We start from the raw sequence: 21,520 nt of genomic DNA, 5'->3' as shown, positions 1-21,520 counted from the left end.
TCCTTGCAAGCAAGCAGCAAGAAAAAACAGCTCCTTGCAGCTTCAGCGCAGCCTAATTAGCACGAGTTGATTGGATCGGCCTCCCGACTCTCAGCTGATTTGCTCTCAGCTGTTTTGTGCAGGGCTCTGCTGCTTGCTGCAAAGAGGTTAATTGCTGGGAGCAGATTTTTTTTCCTTGTGCTAATCAAGCTATGCTGAAAATGAAAATGAAAGTAAAGCAGGCTGTTTGCTGTTTGCTGCAACGAGGCAAAATTGCGCAGAAGCAGATTTCTTTTTCTTCTTCACCAAAAAAGGTAGGTGCGTCTTATACTCAGGTGCATCTTATATTCCGAAAAATACGGTACTTAAATTGCATGTGAAGGAAAAGCATTACCTAACAATAGATGGAAAGAAATGTTTTCCTGCTGAACAACAGAAAATATGAACATTGTCTTATAAAGATTGGGAATCCTTAAACTTAAAAAAAATTCTTATCCTTGAATTTTCAAGCCTAATTTGTCAATAACTTTTTTTTTTAATTTGATTTATATGCCGCCCTTCTCTGAAGACTCAGGGCGGCTTACAATGTGTTAAGCAATAGCCTTCATACTTTTATATATTTATACATAGTCAGCTTATTGCCTCCACAATCTGGGTCCTCATTTTACCTACCTTAGAAAGGATGGAAGGCTGAGTCAACCTTGAGCCTTGGCGAGATTCGAACCTGCAGTAATTGCAGGCAGCTGATGTTAATAACAGTGCTTTAGTCTGCGCTATCAGGGCTGCGCTACCAGGGCTCCTAACTTCCCCATCCTTCCCCCAGAATTCCTCTACAAATATTCATCACAAGTAGTGCTAAGTTTTGATTTCTTTGGCATGTTCTGATCAACTGTTATACCAGTTTAATGTTTTATTATGGCAAAAGTTATAGTGGACAATCAAGTTGGTATTATGTATAATTTGTGGTTTTCCTGTTGGATTCACTGACAAATTTATCCTCCTGCATACAATCTCTTTCATATTTTCATAGTGAGGTTAAGAACAGACTCTTAAAACACCCTTTTCATATCTGAAAAGTTTAAAGTATATTTCTTACTATCAAATCTCAAAGAAGGCGATGAGTTTTAATTGATGGATAATTTTAAGAGTTGAATGTATTCATTATAAATCTGTACATATTCTTACAGATTTCAGAGCACTTGACATTCAAGGTCACATATACAGTAATACAAATCCAGTATTATTATTCACTTATTTCAAATCTGTGATATGTGCATTGTAAGTTGAAGGCAGGTTTAATAAATGTCAACTAGAAATTGTGTATCAAAGTGAGATTTGAAGCCATTATTCTCAGTTTGTTATTAGTTCTCACAGTGACTGTGGCTCACTGCTTTTTATTTCACATCAAAATAGTCATTATCCTGAATTCTTTTGTTTCTGCCCAGATGTGATCATAACTTAGGTGACATTTAAATGTATGCTGTCTTAACAAATTAAATAAGCAACTTAAATGAATTCCCCCAAGGAGTTTAAATCCTATAATAGAAGGAGTGAGAGGCGAAATGAAGGTGAGAAAAGAAAGCTACAAATGCTTCTACGCATCCTTAAGCTTTAGTTACAATTGGAGATTGAGAAGATTAAACTAAAGATTTTATGGAAAACTTTGATTATAAGAGGGAATGAATGAAAGGCTGAGGTAGGCATACCACAGACATGCTCAAAGATTATAATTCAGATGGAAGTTGTAACGATATAAGGAGCAGTTAGTTAAGGTCACAGAAAACCTTCAAATGACTGCAATTATTAATATGAGATGGGACAGAGAACAACCATGGACACATTTCCCATATGTAACAGTTAACAATATTTAAAATTAATTTATTTTCCTATCAGTTATTAGCTAAGAAGACTTTGGTGATAAAAGTTGTAGCCTGCGCATTTATTATGGCTTCACATTAATTAACTCTAGTGAACTTTTTTTTAAAAATTATTGTAATAGCCAGCCCTGTGACAACAGCCTTCGAAGTACTTCATGGTATAAAGCAAAATGTAAATTGCAATATAAATGTATTGCATTTATTTAAAATATATTGCAACACTTTAAAAGCACACACATGATTCTAGATGCCTAAAGAGAGAACACTTAACATTTTGGTACTAGATATTTGTTTAGGCAGAGGAATTTTGTGGCACTTGTGGAAAAGTCTGCAAAATTCGGCATGCCTGATAGATGGATATTCCAGCTGAACTGCTGTTGAAAACTCTTACCATGGTACTAACTAATCAAGCATTTAACAGGGTTGATATTTCCAAAAGAGATTTTTTTTTTAAAAAAAATATTTTGACACTCACAGAAGTAAAGGATGAAAAACACATGGCTTGTAGACTTAGTGAAGTGGTCTTGATTTCTTTGTACGTACTTGACCGTTTGAGTAATGAAGTAGCATCTTCCATTGCAAAGGATGGCAAGATGAATGGAGTGCAGTTCGCGTAAACTGAAATGTAGCTCTTGCTTTTTTTCATTCACAGATTGCAGCAACCAGGCATTCCTCTTTATCAATGTGAACTTCCAACCCAACAGTTACCTTCCGACGAATAGGGAACGATGACTACTGTATCTGAAGCAGGATTCTTTTTGCCGCTTAGTGAATGACGGAATGGTTCATGCTTAAGTGCCAGTTCTGTTCATTCTAGTCAATATTTATATTAAGCATTGCCTTTTGTCTTGCACATATATACACATACAATATATATATGTGCTAATCAGCAAGAACTTTAAAAAAAAATAAAATCCATGCATATAGTCTGCTAAGCAGCTGAATACAGTAAGACTTAACTAAATCATGTTTGAATCTGGAATATTTTTAAGGGGTAACGTTCTTCACAGTATTATGTACTATCCATTTGTTGGTCTAATGTTTTTTTGGGGGTGGGTGGGGGAGACGCAGGCAACTTGTACCAACTGCTCGGGACTCTGCTGGGATGTATATTACATTCATCCGATTATGCACATTAGAACATTTTTAATCATACAATTTGTAGCTCTATAAATATGTGTTGAAAAGCTTTTTATTGAGGGCTGAACCAGGTTGTCCCAGTACAACTTTTTTTTTTTTATCGTGGTTTAATTGTGTAAAATTAGCCTCTTCATAGATGTTGGCAATATAATGGCGTAAAGTATAATGGAGTTTTTAAATCACTGCCATTTTGAAATCCGGTAGGAGCTGATTTCATGAAGAAAGCGTTAAGCTGCAGATATCGTGCAGCTTCATACATTCGATTTGATTCTTAGCTTAAGGGAATAAGAGAGATTGCTGCTGTCCTGCTACCATCTTACATAATTGCAGGAAGCCAGAGAAGAAATACAAATAGAATCACAAGAGGAGAGTGTATCTGATTAGTTGTCAATTTGAGAAGGAGTTCTGTTCTTCAGCTCTTCCCACATTATTTATGCAATTTTGTTTTGACAGAGAAACATGGGCTTTTAGCCTCACCGGACTAGTAGCTGTTCAGGTTACAGATATTTGGGGTGGGGGGTGGGGAGAGAAGAAGTATGCAAATTAAAATCTCATCAATTGAACTGCACATGGCTAATTCAGTCGGATAATTTGATTAGCATAAGCCCCCCACAAGAAAGCTTTAAGCATACATCTATAATGCCGAAAGAATGAATATGTGGATCTGAACAAGGGCATGTTCTAAGTGCGTGACTGGAGGATGAATTTGGATCCCATTTCCGTGGGGGGCGGAGGGGGGAGGAGGAGCGGGGAGAAAGAAAATATAAATTCATTCCTGCATTTATCATCTCATTAAGGTTTAGCATAAGGAAGTTGCTAACCTGATTCTGCCTTTTTCTTGTTAAGCGTATCTCTTGCCTCACTATACCACCCCCTCTGCCTACGGTCATAATGTGCAATTGAAGACTAGGAATGTATGTTCTCTCTGCATTCCAGCCCGTCTTCTTTTGGCAAAGGGAAGATTCACAATAAAGAAGATCTGCAAAGAAACACTACCCAGTTGAAAAGACGGTGTGGTTTTTCAATGTGGAACATCACTTTTTACGTTGTTAGGCTAAGAGAAGACCTTCACACAAGAGATTTCAATAATAAGCCAGGCTTTTTAAAATATGTTTTTCATGCCAACAAAGCCGAGTTTAGGTTAATTCTCAATAGGTGCTTTTCCTTTTTTCCTTTTCTTTTTCTGATTGCAGAAGCGTAAGCAATTTAGTGCTTGCGATATTCATATACAACAGTGATGTTTATCTTGAGTTAACAGATATATATATCTAGGCAGCAGGAATAAATGTATTTATGCCTTCCTTAAGCATCTCTGGGACTGAACACTCTGTTATATTCTCATATGGTTGTAATAAGCCTCATCTCTGTTTCCTGCCAATCACTCTGTATTTTTGAGAATGGGAAAATGCCTTTATTTCTTAATTTGAATTCTTGCACTCTTACATTTTCATATAACATTTAGGGGAAATACATGTTGCCTTCCTGAGTTGTGTACCAACTTGTATCCATTGTGTGCATAAGGTTGGCGATTTATAATCTTTATTATTTAAGCATTATTTCTTTTTTAAAAAATGCTAAGACTTGGAGAACAAATGCCCATTCCTGGTTTGAATGAATACAATTTTTTTTCTTTTTTTTAAAGAGTTCCTGTGTATTTTTCCTTGAATTCTTTGGTATTTGTTCTTCCTTCCCATTCCCTCCTCTGCATAATTTGTTTTCTGATTTTTATTTTATTTTATTTGGATTTTTTAAATAAAGGCTTCCAGTTTTTACATTAAAAAAACCTTTCTACACCTCTTTTGTAAACAAAATGATGAATTAGCTGAACACTTTCTCTTTTGGACTTTTTTTTTTTGTAATTTCATATGTATAATTTTGCTTTAGTTTGAAGCAGTTATTGGAGCAATGCATTGGCAAAGAATAATTAACGTTCTCTTCCATACTATGATTTCAAATTAAATTATGCATACACCCTAGTTAGCAAAAGATGCAGGTATTATATGAAAGAAGACTACAATCATTGCCTAGATGCAGAGAAAAATACATAATTTTGTGTTAAACTTTTAGATTTACATGTACAGCAGGAGAAAAAGGAGTAAGAAAAACCACAACTGGAATGTGAACAGTGAGAAGAGGCAATTTGGTGCCTTCCTTCAGGCAATTAAAAATGCAAATTTACATTCATATCAACTTTGCATCCCTGAGATGGATTTTTTTTTTTTTTTTGTAAAATAGCTTTAGCTACTTTTTTTTAAAAAAAAAAGTTTATGAATCATGCAGTACTGTAATAATGTTGGATTTCTGGACCCACAGTCTGGGAATGAATTTATTTTAAGAGAAATATATTCAATTCCTCAGAAAGCAAAGAAAACTATTAAGAAAACATAAATTGGTAAGGCTAAAGCAGTATGTTTTCTTTGCAAGAAACAACGTATAAATAATTTGTCACAAGAATGCATGATATATGTCAAATTTATAATGATTGGATATTATTTCCAGCCATTATGTCTCATGAATGTTAATAAAAGGCAATGGACTTGGTTTTAGGATATTTTAAGGATAGATTTTAACATGCTTATTTAAACTAAATTCTACAAACTGGATTAAATCTAAAATTTATTTTATAGGATAGTGACAATACACAAATATTTAAACCTGATCTTTCTTTAGTTTTCATGACTTTCATCCATTTGGATGGACCAAAATGCCTTTTAGATGCTTTATCATAACTGCAGGCTTGATGCATAAACCTGAGTTCTTCATTCAAACTTCTCATCTGTATTGGAGATTGAAGCAACACCCATTTTAAATAGCCCACTCGTAAAATTGTTGTTTGCAAATTAAAATTGAGTTTTGTTTCAGTTCAGTCCAGTCAAATGGAAAAACCAAATTGGTACCGTAGTTAACTTGCAAACAGTTGGGGAAGAAAGTTAACCATGTTGACATCAGACATTACAAACTTTTGAAGACTTCTGGCTATATAAAATTGTTCTGGCCATGATGCAAAAAGTTATGTTTTTACTTAAAGATTATGCTGTTACAATAAACATTTAATTCTGTCTTCACCTTTGTATTGATCTTACTTAAATTGAGGATTGTGGACATGTAACTACATATAAATTATAATTTCTAGATATTTGTGCTTTTTTTGTATGTTTCTGAAAACTTTAAAAAATAACAATCAGAGTTTCCCAGAAATGACACAGAATTTTCAGTTTCTTGATTTTTGAAGTGCATTTTTTCCTCTTTTCTTCTCTTCAGGCTGCTTCATTTGTTTCTCTTTATTTTCCTTCTGGGTCTGGAACACGCAGTGGTAGAAATGAAATGTAATAATGATTATTACTAAAGGAAAAAATTTAAAAGTGGCTTTTAGAGCAGAATATTGATGGAATAAGTAGAATTAAGGGCACATGACTACTTTCAGGTATAAAATGTATAGCTACAAAATAGGTAAAGGTAAAGGTTCCCCTCGCACATATGTGCTAGTCGTTCCCGATGCTAGGGGGTGGTGCTCATCTCTGTTTCAAAGCCAAAGAGCCAGCCTTGTCCGAAGACGTCTCCGTGGTCATGTGGTCGGCATGACAAAACGCCAAAGGCACATGGAACGCTGTTACCTTCCCACCAAAGATGGTCCCTATTTTTCTACTTGCATTTTTTACGTGCTTTCGAACTGCTAGGTTGGCAGAAGCTGGAGCAAGTAATGGGAGCTCACCCTATTATGCGGCACTAGGGATTCGAACCGCTGAACTGCCAACCTTTCGATCGACAAGCTCAGCGTCTTGGCCACTGAGCCACCACGTCCCTAACTACAAAAAAATATAAATCCTAATGTGCCATTCATGTCAGGAGGTACAGCTTTGTAATGAAGTTTAGACTATAACAATCTTGAAAAATTAGTGAAAATAAACAGCTAAGGAAAATCTAAAACGACTTTCAGTAGCCTCACGCTAATTTACGTTCAGTGCTTAGGTCTATCTATGTATTTTGGCTTCAGAGGCAAGCTTTTTCTGAGAAGTCTGGGTCTTTTCTCGATGACAACAAGTAAAACTGCAAAGAAGAGGAAATGAGTAGATTTTCCACTCCCAGTATGTTGCTGTGAAGTGGAACAAGTTGTAATTTTAACCTTATCAGTGTGAACATGTCTATATCATTTTTGTACCTATTAGTGATAACTATGCAAATGTAGGTTCCATTTTCCATGTAAGATTGGTCCCTCTTCTCTATACAGAGAAGGTAAAGGGGGCAAATCTTGATGTTTTTGTGTAAGCAATCATATATTCTGTTGTTCCCTTTCTTCCCTGCTTCTCCACCAGCAGCTCCTTCTTTGTCTGTCTGAGATTAGGTTAGTTAGAAAAATATTTTCCAGAAGTTGGTTTTTATCATCTCCTTCATGTTCAATCTTCTAAGTAGACCAGGTCAGAAAACAGATACTGCTTGATCTACTGGAGATCAGTCACTGTAACAGCAATCTTGAAAGCTTCCCAGAGATTCACTCACTCTCCTTTTATACTAAAGGAAATCCAGGCAGCACAATCTTAAATTTCTCACTCTAGCCAGGCTAAGCTGACATTTGCTTCAAGCATCATTGAAATCTTTCAAAGAGCATGTCTGCATGCTCCTCTATATTTGCTTACCACTGCTAAAGTTTGGCTGTAAAATTTCAGTCTTCCAACCTAGATCAGCTGGCAAATCGTAGGTTGCAATAGGTTTGAAAATCATTATCTCCTGGCGGTGTCCCTTCACAAGAATGGGCAAGCAAATACTTACAGAACAAAGACGAAAATGTCACTTGGGTTCTTTTACTCTTTAACAATAGCTTCACTGTGGTTTTCATAAATCACAATTGGTTCAATTCTAATCAAGCTGCAGAAAAAATGAGCCATAACTTAAAAGCCACATAAGCAGGATAAGTCAAAAGCAATAATTTGTATTTCCTAATGAATTATTCCTCCACTAAGATGATTGTTTCATTAATAACTGGGCTGTTATTGGAATGGCGAAGTCCCTAGGAAGTCATGTTGGAGACTTTCATACTTTGTCTTCTTCCAGTCAGTCCAAAACAATTCATTCACACTTCTTTGTAGAAATGATAATGGGGATGATGATCAGAAAAATAACTTCAGAGTTTATCCAGAGAATCGCTGTATAGCACGGATGAGCAACCATGGCTCCTTTCCTACCTTTTAAGACCTCTGGACTTCAACTTGGGCCAAACTATGTTATAATAATAATTTTAATTAGCAATTTTATGATGTTTGTGTAGCTATATTTTTCTTGACTGTACACCGCCTTGAGTCCTACGGGAGAAAGGCGGTATAGAAATAAAATAAATAAATAAATAAATAAATAAATAAATAAATAAATAAATAAATAAATAAATAAATAAATAAATAAATAAATAAATAAATAAATAAATAAATTTCCAGAATTCCTGGGCCAGCCAGCCATAGTTGTTGCCCATCCCTTGCCATATATAAGAGCACTCTCTCTACCAGGTATCTTCAGTTTCCAAGTCCACCTACATTTCAAACAGTGAAGACGGTGAAGGGAGATAAAAGATGATGCAGGGACATAAGTAGAGAGGACGAAAGTTAGGAATCTTGTCAAAAAAGATTCTCTTTGGGAAGGTAGATGAAAAGTTTGTGTTTGTGTATGAGAAAGAGCAAATGTAACTTGTAACCGGTAAAGTTTTGCTGATAACTTTAAATTCATTGGGCTTCTGTGTATTCCAAAAGAACCGGAATGTGCCTCAATGTTCGGTTGGAAGTGATTTATTTGTGTTTCTAATCATTTCCTGGTTATTGATCAGGGTGTGTCTTGCCTGGTCTAGCTACACCTATCTGAAAAGCCCAGGCAAGGGTAGTGGTGGTGATGTTACAAGATATTGGGGGGCGGGGGCACAGATTTATTTACACAATCCAAACAATGACCAATTGTTTTCTGACAATCCAGGTAACAATCTATTGGATAATGAGTTTTAGTCAATTTATCTATAAAGAGCGAGCCTTCATATCTAAGCTATCTAAGCGTTTAATGAATGACCTATTAGTGAAATAGCTTTCCTAATCGGTAACTGTAAATATGAACTTTTATTTCCCTTTTATAATATATCTACTTTTATGTCTCTGGATGGAAGGAACATGACTAAGGCAGAAATAGCATAGTCTTAACACTGGTTAATACTGGGCAATGCAGGCGAGCCGGTGCAGTGGTTAGAGTGCAGCACTGCAGGCTACTTCAGCTGACTGCTAGCTGCAGTTTGGCAGTTTAAATCTCACTGGCTCAAGGTTGATTCAGCCTTCCATCCTTCAGAGGTGGGTAAAATGAGGACCCAGATTGTTGTGGGCAATAGGCTGACTATGTAAACTGCTTAGAGAGGGCAGTAAAAGCACTGTGAAGCGGTATATAAATCTTAAGTGCTAAGTGCTATTGCTATTAATATTGTAAGAAGGAAGGAAGGAAGGAAGGAAGGAAGGAAGGAAGGAAAACAGAATAACAGAGTTGGAAGGAACATTGGAAGTCTTCTATTCCAACTGCAGCTCAAGCAAGAAATTCTATACCGTTTCAAACAAATGGTCCAATCTCTTTTTGAAAACCTCCAGTGTTATAGCACCCACAACCGGAAGGAAGGAAGGAAGGGAGGGAGGGAGGAAGGAAGGAAGGAAGGAAGGAAGGAAGGAAGGAAGGAAGGAAGGAAGGAAACTTTTGGATTTAATATTAAAGCAAACTCCTGATTTCAATATTATATATTTGTGCTTAATAACTGTTTAACAGTCTAAACCCTATCTCGGCAAGCTATGCCCAAGTAACCTCTTGGGAACTTATTGACTTTCTAAGCTGTGAGCCAGAAGAATATTTAATTTTAACAACTTGCTCTCTCCCAATTTTGAACTTTAAACAAGCTATATTTTGTTCTCTGCCCACAGAAAAACCAGATTATATTTACTTATTTGCTTCTCATTGATTTTCTGCAGTAATTTTTAACTGGATGCAGTAGGAGAGTGAGATATATTTCCTCAAGCAATCGTTAATGTGTGTGTCAATGATGTATTCTCAGCCCTCAAAAAGTATATGAATGTCAAAACAGATGCCTCAAAAATCCACATTTCTATCCCAATATGTCAGCCGTTGCTTCAGTTATATTAATTAGCGTAATGCGGCATGTGGTTGAGTGGGTGTCATTTGCAACCATTTAATGGTGAAAATAACATTTTCCCCTTCTGTTCATACCAGTTCCATATGTGCATTTAATTTAACTACATTCTGGGATAAACCACACAGTTATATTAACTGCATTATTGTGTCTCAAAGCTGTCTGGGTTTGATTAGGACTTTAACACAGGGTGAAGGTGATTTTAGTTTTTATCATGCATGCTACACTGATGGAAATAACTTTTGACTGCACTTGTTCCTATCTCCCCACCCCCCCAAAAAAATTCTGTATTGGAAAATAGAAGAATTTTCTTCTGAGCATAAGAAGGAAGCAACATTTTTTTAAAAGAAAAAGAATCATCTTCCATTTCCCATTTATTACGATCCAGATCTTATCATCCATGCTCACATCCATGCTATGTCACAACCTGTCACAGGCAGAAATGTGCTTGATGCGAAAGGAGTTTAATTGAACTGTTTGTATTTCTACACCTTTCTAGAGGCAAATATGCAAACAAACAAACATTCTGTTCCAAAAAGCCTGTTTACTAAGAAAAATCAGGACATGACTGTGCATTATGTACCTTAAAAATCTCACCATGATTGGATCGAGTAGAATGGAAACAAAACTGAACGGAATTGAAAACTCACAAATTAAGCAGATTCGATTTCTAACTTCTATTGTGACTGCATTAAAAACACTATCATAGACTAATCATTCAAAAAACCACTACTATATTGGGCTGAGATATTTAAAATATAAAAGTCGGTCTATTATTAATCTGCCTTCAATGTTGATCTGAGCGAGAGACAGAATTAGCTGCATCATCGGCATGCAAGCATGTGATTTATCGTTTTCAGTGGTGAAATCCTTCAGTTTCCTCAGCGGCTGGCAAAGAGATGATTTGGCAAAGCTCCGTAGAAAAGCGGTCCCTATTTTCATTCTTTGGAGATGATAAAATGAAAAGAAGCCTTGAAGAACATTCAGACTAATGCAAAGCAATAGCAATAGCACTTAGACTTATATACCGCTTCATAGTGCTTTACAGCCCTCTCTAAGCGGTTTGCTGAATCAGCCTCTTGCCCCCAACAATCTGGGTCCTCATTTTAGCAACCTCGGAAGGATGGAAGGCTGAGTCAACCGTGAGCCGGTCAGAATCGAACTCCTGGAGTGAGCAGTGAGTTAGCCTGCAGTACTGCATTCTAACCACGGTTCCTGCCATGATGCCATTAATGTCTCTGGGTAGGTAAGAACAGTGGAGAAGCAAGGAGTTAGTATGAGAAAAAAAACAATATGAGAAATAGCATGGATATCCATCCATCCATCAACCCATCTATGAATCCATCCATCCATCCATCCATCCACCCTCAGGTGCTTTGGAGAATAGCTTGACTCTCTCTTCTTTGTGGCAACCCCTGAGATATCAGAACACTGCTATCATGTCACCCCTAGTCCTTTATTAAACAATGAAAAGAAGCTTTATATTGCATGTTTCCTTCAATTCAAATGCTTCTAAAATGGAACTGGGCAAATTGAAGCAGTAAAGGGTTTGGCTCAAGGATAGGGTTTATGAAGCAACATTTCTTGAACTCTAATTGGGAGTTCAAGATCCTGTTGGGGACTAATCAGGATCATGAGTAATACAATGTTATTATCTCGGTGTGTCAAACCACTACGAGAACTAGCTCCGGGATGAGGCTTGAATGATTTCTATGCAATCTAAAAGGCTTTTCTTATCTGTTATGTATGTTGAGTGAACACCCAAACACCTAGTGACAGCAAATGCTTGAAGTTCAGTATCTCAAAATCTGTGCCCACATGTGAAGGTTTTTCTGAAAATTAACCATGAAATTGTTTGTCACTTGCTCCTGCAGCAAGATGGCATATTGTGGAGTGGATTCCTGTAATATTTATTAAATCTATATGCCGCCCATTTCACTGTTGATGCGACCTCAGATTACTTGAGCTCTTCAGAAAAGTGTAATATAAACATTGGTTATTTCTAAACAAGGAAACAGCAAATGTAACTGCAGAAGACAAATCACTTAACTTTGGGTTTGCAAATTTAAGAATATTTTATCAAGTAAAAGTAATATAAATGCTGATTATTTCTAAACAAAGAGCATTAAAGAAGGCAAATCCTTTTGGGCTTGCAACCTTAATGAAATAATATTTTATCAATTATAATTCTGTCTTATTTCTCCAATTCCTACATTGCAAGGAAGTTTTGGCAACAGACTTATCCTTTCTTTAAATGAAAACTTTCTTTCCCTGATACATTGTCTGAAGTATTAATTTCAACCTTGCCAGAGGAAATCTACTGAAGTTGTGATTTATTTGTGTCTATTTATTTATCTCAAAACCACCACATAACCAGGCCATCGATACTAATGGCAGCAGAGTTACAGATCAAGAATGAGGTGAATTGACAACATTTAGAAAGAAACTCTCAGTTCTGTTTGTAGCTCTTCTTATGCTCCATCTCTTACCTTGGTGCCACTGTCAACCAAATCAAACATGGCGTTAACCGAATTTAATACACACACTTTTGACCATATAAATAAAAGCTTGAGAATGAGTTAATAATTATGAGGACTGCTGCAGCATGGAAGGAACTAAAGTTTAATCTTGTGTTCTTTACTAGAGTCCTGGAGAAACTCATTCCTTTCATGCTGCTATTTGCACTGGGAATAAATCATCCATTAATGCAAGCAGGGGAAATTCCACCCAACGCAACCTGACTTTTAACATTCTCTATTTCCATATTTCCTGAGGTATGACAAATAGAATTTTATAGTTTCTGACCTTGCTAAATACTTGCCAAAATAAGTTGAATTCTACAATCCGTATAGACTATGCATAACACACACGCACATTTTGATCTGTTTCTGCAAGTCCTGAGAAAGAAAAAGCAGCTATATGGTTCCCTATTCTCTGTATGGAAGTCTTTTAAGGATAGATAGATAGATAGATAGATGATAGATAGAAGATAGATAGATAGATAGATAGATAGATAGATAGATAGATAGATAATAGATAGATGATAGATAGATGATAGATAGATGATAGATAGATAGATAGATGTGTGTGTGTGTGTGTGTGTGTGTGTGTGTGTGTATTCTGAATATATATATTCAGAAATAACCTCTGATAAGTTCAATGTAGCTTATCCCAGTATTTCTGAACCTCATCAAGTTTAAGGTGGGTGGACTTCAACTTCTAGAATTCTGGGAATTGAAGTCCACCCATTTTCAACTTGACGAGGTTCAAAAACACTGCCTTATTCTACAGCAAATTTGCACTGGGGTATAACAATAATGAGGACTAAAAGGTAAAGGTAAAGGTTCCCCTCGCACATATGTGCTAGTCATTCCCGACTCTAAGGGGCGGTGCTCATCTCCGTTTTAAAGCCGAAGAGTCAGCGCTGTCCGAAGATGTCTCTGTGGTCAGGTGGCCGGCATGTCTAAATGCCAAAAGTGCACAGAACGCTGTTACCTTCCCACCAAAGTTGGTCCCTATTTTTCTACTTGCATTTTTTACATGCTTTTGAACTGCTAGGTTGGCAGAAGCTGGGAGAAGTAACAGGAGCTCACCCAGTTATGCGGCACTAGGGATTCGAACCGCTGAACTGCCGACCTTTTGATCGACAAGCTCAGCGTCTTAACCACTGAGGACCACATCCCTCTAAAATCAATTAGATCCCACTAAAATCAATTAGGATCTGCAGCCCAATCTTACCCATGCTTTCTTTGAAGGAAGTCATATTTCAATCAGTTGGTATTTTATGTTTGCTACCTATATTTTTCTGTCACATTTACATGCATAACACTTAGAAACATGCTTTAAGCACGCACAAGTTGCAACACAAGCACACGGGGGATTTTCCAAAAGTTGAAATGCAGCAGATTTCCCTGCAGTTCTAAAGAACTGTACCATCTGCAGTTCCCAGTGCTTCCTAGTTTTCTGTTAACCTCACCTTTGATTGAGATCTAAGGATATCTTGAGATCTGAGAGAAGCTGGCACCCTTTGTAAAACAACCCTAAATAAATTTATTTTGAACTCCACTGATACTTAGATATTTCTTTTTTGGTCTTGAACATTCCTTGTTAATTTATTTATTTTTTTGGCTGTATCTCTAGGTTCACAACCACAAATTGCCCAATCCGGCAGTGAATTATTGCTCTTATCAAGTTCTCTGACAGCTTGATTTCAACAAACGGAGCTTCCCTTCAACCTGCAATTTTAAGCTGGCAGAATAGAAACCTCGACCTGCCAGAACAAAACTCTTTCACGTTCATTAGGAACAACATTTCATTACCTTTAGGATGAAATTGTGCCAATAAAAGGCCACAAAGAGCTGCTTAGAACTCCATGACATAAAGACTGCTATTCTAACATAAGAGCAATTAAATCATGCCAGAGATGGTAGCACTAGTGCGGGTACTAAATTAATATCAACAACCTAATAGTAATTACAAAGTATAGCTGTCTTAGGTGTTTGCAAGCTGTCAACGTTTCTGAAATACGTTTTTAACCACACAGGTTCATAAGCATGTATGAACAATTCCAAAGTAGGGAAAAGATGGAAACCTGTAAGATGAACCAGCTTGGACATGTATCTGAAGGATGGCCCCTCATCCAGATGCCCTTTAACAAGGGTGTCAAACTGGATTTCTTTGAAGGCCAGATCAGCACTGTAGTTCTCCTCCATGGGTCAGGTGGGGAGATGGAATGGACACCTCCTGCAGCATTTTGCCGGCCAAAATAGGGCACAGGGGATGTGGCCCGTTTTCAGCCTGGACTGCCTCCTGCAGCACTCTGCCAGCCAAAACGGGCCACAATAATAGTTTAATAGCAATAGCAATAGCAACTAGACTTATATAGCACTTCCTAGTACTTTTACAGCCCTCTCTAAGCGGTTTACAGAGTCAGCATATTGCCCCCAACAATCCGGGTCCTCATTTTACCTTCCTCGGATGGATGGAAGGCAGGGGTGGGTTCTACTTACCTTTACTACCAGTTTGCATCGTGACATTTCTCAGGAGGATCCAGATAAGCATTGCCAGGACAGAAGAAGCTGTAAAAGAGTGGTTGGGAGAAAAAAAAAAGAAGCTTTCCGTCTCTTAACCTTCTTAAATTAAAGAAGGGGAAGTTAAGCTAAAACAAAAGCAAAAACAGAACAAGCAGTGGCAAAGCTATTTCCATCAGTCTGCCAAAAAAACCTGAATGGAAGCACTTACTAAGAATCAAGTTCATCTAAATCAAGTTTATAATTCAGAGCCAAGCTGTTATCTCCAATAGTTGTTATCACAGCTCTTTAACATACTGGATTTTTCTCTACCGCTGAAATATCTGAGGAATTCTGAGCAAAGTTGAACAAAGCTAATAATATTTTTCCGTGGACTAGAAGGAATTTCCCCAAATGATTTTCCCAAATCATTTTTTTTAATGATTTCACTCAGAAATCATTCAGAGGAGGCAGCTGGCAATAAAAACCCAGTGAATATAAATTTATCATGCAGCTGAAGTACAGTTTATTCAGAATCTTCAACTGGCCGGCTAGTAATCAATAATAAAAACCAAATATATAAATAGGGTTACCAGATCTGAGCTGCAAAATTAGGAACAAGTCTCTCGATGGCAGCAGGGAGTCAAAGGATTTTTTTTAAAAAAATAACAACTCTTTGATGCCATCTTGTGGTCGCCTTGGTTTATGGCAATAACAACAAAAATATGCTAACTGCTCACTGTACCAACTTCCAGCCTTCTGTAAGTTATATATCCTGAAAGAAATGGGAAGGGGAGATTTTGACAGACTCCGCCAAGGATTATAAAACCAAATCCTTGAGGGCCTCTTTCAAGGAGTAACAAGGAGTGGCCCCTCCTACCATCCAATTGTAATAATATCTAATTTCTAGACAAAAGTTAGGTGGAAGGATAGCATGGCTGCTGGCAAAATACATTTGAAGGCAAACATGGACAGTGGCCAGATTTTCAATTGACTACGCCTGCCCAGTCCTGCAGAAAGGAATTGCAGCGTGCCTCCCCCTGCCTCGTTCCCCCCACCCCCCCAAGGCCCGATTGCTAACAGGGTATAATTACTCTGTTCAATCTGAGGCTGTAAATTGCCCGGCTCGTAAATCTTCATTTGCACTGTTCATAAACGAGAAATGATTTGGAATATTTCAAAGAAAAGTTTCATTCTCCGGAAAAGAATGTCGAACTTGTCCTGTGTCTTTTGTGTTTTCCCAACCTCTCTGACTAGAGTGAACTGCATGTGTTGCAACACTCTTTTTTGTTTCCTGAGGGTGGTCGGTAATAATTTACAAGAGGAGAGATTGTGCACAACTGGAACTTCAGCATAAAAAAAAACATTCTTGACAGTCTAATTTCTGTTCCACGTTGATCTCCACTAGATCCCATCCTGACCTTCTGGAGCTAAATTGCTTCTTTCTGGATTTTTTCATGGCCCCACTTTCTTTCTTTCTTTTTTTTTAAAAAAAATGGACACATGCACCTTTACCCACTATCCCATTTTCCAATTATTTTCCATATTAAGAACACCCCTTAACAGCTGGTAGAGGTATTGCTAAGGACTTCTTATATCTGTCTCTTAGGTAGGTGAAGAGATGAAGTGAACGTTATGGAGATACGACAGAAAATAGATAATACCAGGATGTGTTTCGCTGAGTTTAGGTACAATGAGGAAAAACTCTCTGACAAGGTGGTGCTTTAGAAATCTTTGGGATTACAATTCTGGCAATTAAAAACCTCAGTCTCTGAAGGCCCAAAGTTGGGAAACACTACCATAAGCCATATCTATATTAAGGGCCCTGAGAGTCATCTGAATAAAGAACAACATGGGTTAATCTACATGTTTTTATATTATTATCCATTATTTTCCTTATGCGGTAAGAACTCAAGGAAGTATACATAACACTTCCCTCATTTTTTCTCTCTCTACAGCAATAATGATTTGAGGAAAGAGGGCCTGAGAAAGAGTGAGTGGTCCAAAGTTACTCCATGGAGTTTACACACAAACACACACACACGGATAGACGCAGTGGTGGGATTCAGCCAGTTCACACCACTTCGGGAGAACCGGTTGTTAACTTTCTGAGCAGTTTGGCAAACTGGTTGTTGGAAGAAATCATTAGGGCAGAGAACCAGTTGTTAAATTATTTGAATCCCACCACTGGATGGACAGATGGACGGAAGGCCACTGGCTGAGGGGTGTATTGATAATACAATGCAATACAATTATAATACAATACATATACATATACATATAGATATATTGATGTACACATACATAGATACATAGATACATACATACATAAAGTGTTTTTCTGTCGAAGCACCTGGTCTACCCCAATATGGGAGGGAGCATCCTGCTTCCCTTTCATCTTTCAGCTCCAATCCAGGAGCCCTCAAGCAGTCACATTCACGACAAACCATTTTATATCAAATTTATATTTGCTGATAAAGAAATAAAGGGAGACTAATATAGATCTATTTCAAGCTATTTAGCTCTCATCAGCTAGCCATACCCTTACTTGGATTCGAATTTTGGCTGCCTGCATATTAGGCAGTGGACAAAATGGTTTGTCGTGAATGCGACTGCTTGAGGGTTAACACTTAATCTCTCCCCTGGCTCAAGCTGATAAAGGGAGGAGAACTTGAGGCTCAGAGATTAATACAACTACCTAATATGCAGGCAGCTCAAGTTTGAATCTAAGTAAGGGTATGGCTAGCTTATCTCTAGGGCAACAGGAGGTCTAGGTCAGCGGTCCCCAACTTTTCGGGCAATAGGGACCAGTTCTGTGGAGAGAGGTTTTTCCACAGACTATAGGGGGTGTGTGATTTTGTGTGCTGCCTGCATCCCACAGATGGGTCTTCGCTTGTTCGATTTCTGGCATGCTGCGGCCCGGTGCTAGTCTAGATGGCATGTTTAACCTTGTGATTTGGGTGAAATTGGGTGGAGAGAAAGGAATTGGCCCAAAGTCACCCAATGTGCTTCAATGACAGGAATGGGACAACTTGCCACAGCAAACTTGCTGCAGCAATCTCACTGTGGCCTACTTTCCACAGCCAACTCGCCATAGCCAACTTGCAGTGGATAAACTCGCCATGGCCAACTCGCTGCAAGACAACTCGTTGCAGGACAATTTAACAATTCTATTGAATTACTGAAAACAAATACAAAATATTTTAATTTTTGCCATTTATATTTCATTCTGTCCCTCCTTTTGCATCCTTTTTAAAATGATTCTATTCCACCATTTCTTTGATATTACTGTGACTCTTGTCCCTCAGTGAGTTGGCCGTGGTGAGTTGTCCTGCAGTGAGTTGGCTGTGGCGAGTTGGCCATGGCGAAGGGGTGGCCCTGTGGCCCAGGGGTGAAATTCAGCTGGTTCTATCTGGCTCGGGCAAATTGGTAGCGGCAGTTGTGGGAGGCTCCGCCCAGCCACGCGAATGTCATGACGTTGCTTTTTTTTTTTTTAATTTGATTTATATGCCGCCCTTCTCCGAAGACTCAGGGCGGCTTACAATGCGTTAAGCAATATTTTGCAAAAAACGTTTTGCAACATTTTAAGCCTATGCAAATGCGCAGAAGGCTTTGCACATGAGTGGACGACGGCGTGCACAAGCAAAGTGAGCGTGCATGTGGCACGCGCCCATTTGCGAATTGGTAGGGAAGGTAAGTGAATTTCACTCCTACTGTGGCAGGTTGGTCATGGCAAGCTAACTGCGGTGAATTGTCATAGACCCTCAATGGCTGAGGGCTGCCTTGTACCAGATTTCCTGTCACATCTGCAAATCAGAAGCATAAAACACACCCTGACAAAGTGTTCCCGAGCTTTGTGTCCTGTTAAGAAGAGCTTTCTTGCCTTATTTCATGTATTTATTTTTCCTCAACATGCTTGACCTTGATTAGGTTAAAAACTGTCACTTTTTTTTAAAAAAAATTCTCTCCTATACCAAGGTAGGCTTGTTTTGCACGAACAATAGGTCTTTTGTTCATTAGAACACATTCCACCACACCTAACTTCCTGAGTTTTATTTCCCTTCACGTGCATTTTCTTTCAGTCATAGCTTTAGCTGTGTTCCTGGGGCTTTAGGACTGTTCGTTTGATTTGTTCTTAGAGAGGGAAGAAGAGCATTAAAATCGGAATGCTCCTCTGACTTCCATTATCCTAGTATTGTACACTGCTGAACAGCATAACCATAATACAAATTGGCTGGGGTATGTTTTGCTCCATTTAATTTAAGTACCAACTCTTGTTTCTCTTCTTCCTTTTCTCTCCACTCAACTCACCTGCCCATCCATCCCTTATTTATATAGAATAGAATAGAATAGAATAGAATAGAATAGAATAGAATAGAATAGAATAACAGAGTTGGAAGGGACCTTGGAGGTAATCTAGTCCAACCCCCTGCTCACGCAGGAGACCTGTACTAGGGATTCGAACCGCTGAACTGCCGACCTTTCTAATCGACAAGCTCAGTGTCTTAGCCACTGAGCCACCTAGTCAGGATAAATGGAAGAAGAGTATTGCACCATAAAAATGTCTTACCTGCTGGCCAGCTTTACAGAGGCTCGTTCATATCTGCAGCACTTTTAAGACTTACAGATCAGCGTAATAAGCGAAGGTCGTGACAGTGTTCTATTGAAAACAGATCAACAAAATAAATAACAGAATAATGTGGACCTTGGAAATCTTCTAATCCAACCTCCTGCTTAGGCAGGAAACCATTTCAGACAAATGGCCGTCGAGTCTCTTTTTAAAAACCTCCAGTGTATGGAGCACCCACAATTTCTGGAGGCAAGTCGTTCCATTGATTAATTGTTCTAATTTGCCAGGAAATTTCTCCTTAGTTCTAGGTTGGTTCTCTTCTTGATTAGTTTCCATCCATTGCTTCTTGTCCTACCCTCAGGTGCTTTGGAGAATAGGTTGACCCCACTTCTTCTTTGCGCCAGCCCTTGAGATATTGAAACACTGATATCATGTCACCCCTAATCCTTCTTATCATTAAACTAGACGTACCTGCTCTTCATATGTTTTAGCTTCCAATGGCACTTCCAGCATCTTTTTCCTACTGCTGTTTTTCTTAGGGCGAAGTGGCTGTTTTAGCCAAGGTGCCAGAATGATGCCAACAAAAACATAAAACTACAAGTATGTGTAAACCTTATCCTGGCTGAACTTCTGCATAAGAAACAGAATGAAGCTGCTTTCTCCTTTGCTGTCTTCTCCGCATCTGTTTTTGCCCTACAGCTCCATTCATGTTTCGATTATGACATCAATGGAACCCTTTTTATGTTACCTCTCTGTGATATTATTTGATCTTTGCCATACCCTTTGTATAAATACTTTTGCAGGTTTTTTTTTTTTTTTTTAATGTATCTGGAACAGCTCCTTCTTCGGAGATGTCTACCAACATTTCTCCGTTTCCTCTAATCTCTGTTATGACAGGTTATTGCCTGAACCTTCTTCCTGTGTTCCAGCTGATTGTCTGGGATCTTCTCTCTGCAGCATGTTTCCTTCATCCATTTGTGTATCTGCCAGTCAGTGTCACAAGGCATTTCCTGTTTCATTGCTCCTTGACAAGGTTAAGCCAGACTGATGATCTGCAGTTGTGCTTCGCTTCATTCCTTCCTCACTCCCCTCCTCCAGTGTTGGGAGGGTGTTGTTCCATATGTGAACTCTGAGTTATGTGTCAAGAGCTGAACTCAGGCCAAGTGTCATGAGTTAGCTTTTGGACATTCACATTCAGTAATTCACTTGGGAGAGAGAGAGAGAGAGAGAGAGAGAGAGACAGAGAGAGAGAGAGAGAGAGAGAGAGAGAGAGAGAGAGAGAGAGAGAGAGAGAGAATATGAGAATGGAACGGAGTCTCTTAGAAAAAAAAGGATAGGGGAAGGGGAAGGAAACCTATTCTCCCATTTTTCCCTCTTCCCAATTGTCCTGGGCTGTTCTAGATTCAAAGCAGGCAGGAGAAGAGGCAAAATTCCACCAATCACTTTACTTTCTGCACAAGTGCAGAATAGGTGGAACCTGGCTCAGCTGTGAGAGGGATCTCGGAGTCCAAGTGGACAGCCACTTAAATATGAGCCAGCAGGGTGCTGCAGCTGCCAAAAAAGCCAATGCAGTCCCAGGCTTCATCAACAAAGGAATAGTATCAAGATCACGTGAAGCATTAACATTTAAATTTTCTGATAGTTTGAACAATAGTTCAATAGTTTGATAGTTTGAAATGACTTGCCTCCAGAGCCGTGATGGCGAACCTATGGCACGCGTGCCATAGGTGGCACGCATAGCCATATCAGTGGACACGTGAGCTCAGCTCCAGCCTGATTTTCGGGCCTTCTG

At 38.4% G+C, this 21,520-nt stretch overlaps 1 protein-coding gene across 4 annotated transcripts in view; it reads left to right on the top strand.

The window, feature by feature from the left end:
• The window catches only part of NDFIP2 (Nedd4 family interacting protein 2), a 64,246-nt gene extending 58,185 nt beyond the window's left edge, over positions 1-6,061 (top strand). For all 4 annotated transcript variants that reach the window (XM_034417144.3, XM_034417120.3, XM_087895499.1 and 1 more), the window contains one exon: positions 2,509-6,061. The gene's annotated coding sequence lies outside the window, so the exon portion shown is untranslated. The remainder of the gene's footprint in view (positions 1-2,508) is intronic.
• Positions 6,062-21,520: the final 15,459 nt, after the last annotated feature.

This window comes from Pantherophis guttatus, chromosome 5, assembly GCF_059756535.1.
Source record: "Pantherophis guttatus breed Tessera chromosome 5, ASM5975653v1, whole genome shotgun sequence".
Taxonomy (NCBI): domain Eukaryota; kingdom Metazoa; phylum Chordata; class Lepidosauria; order Squamata; family Colubridae; genus Pantherophis; species Pantherophis guttatus.
This window is presented reverse-complemented; position numbering and strand designations above follow the sequence as displayed.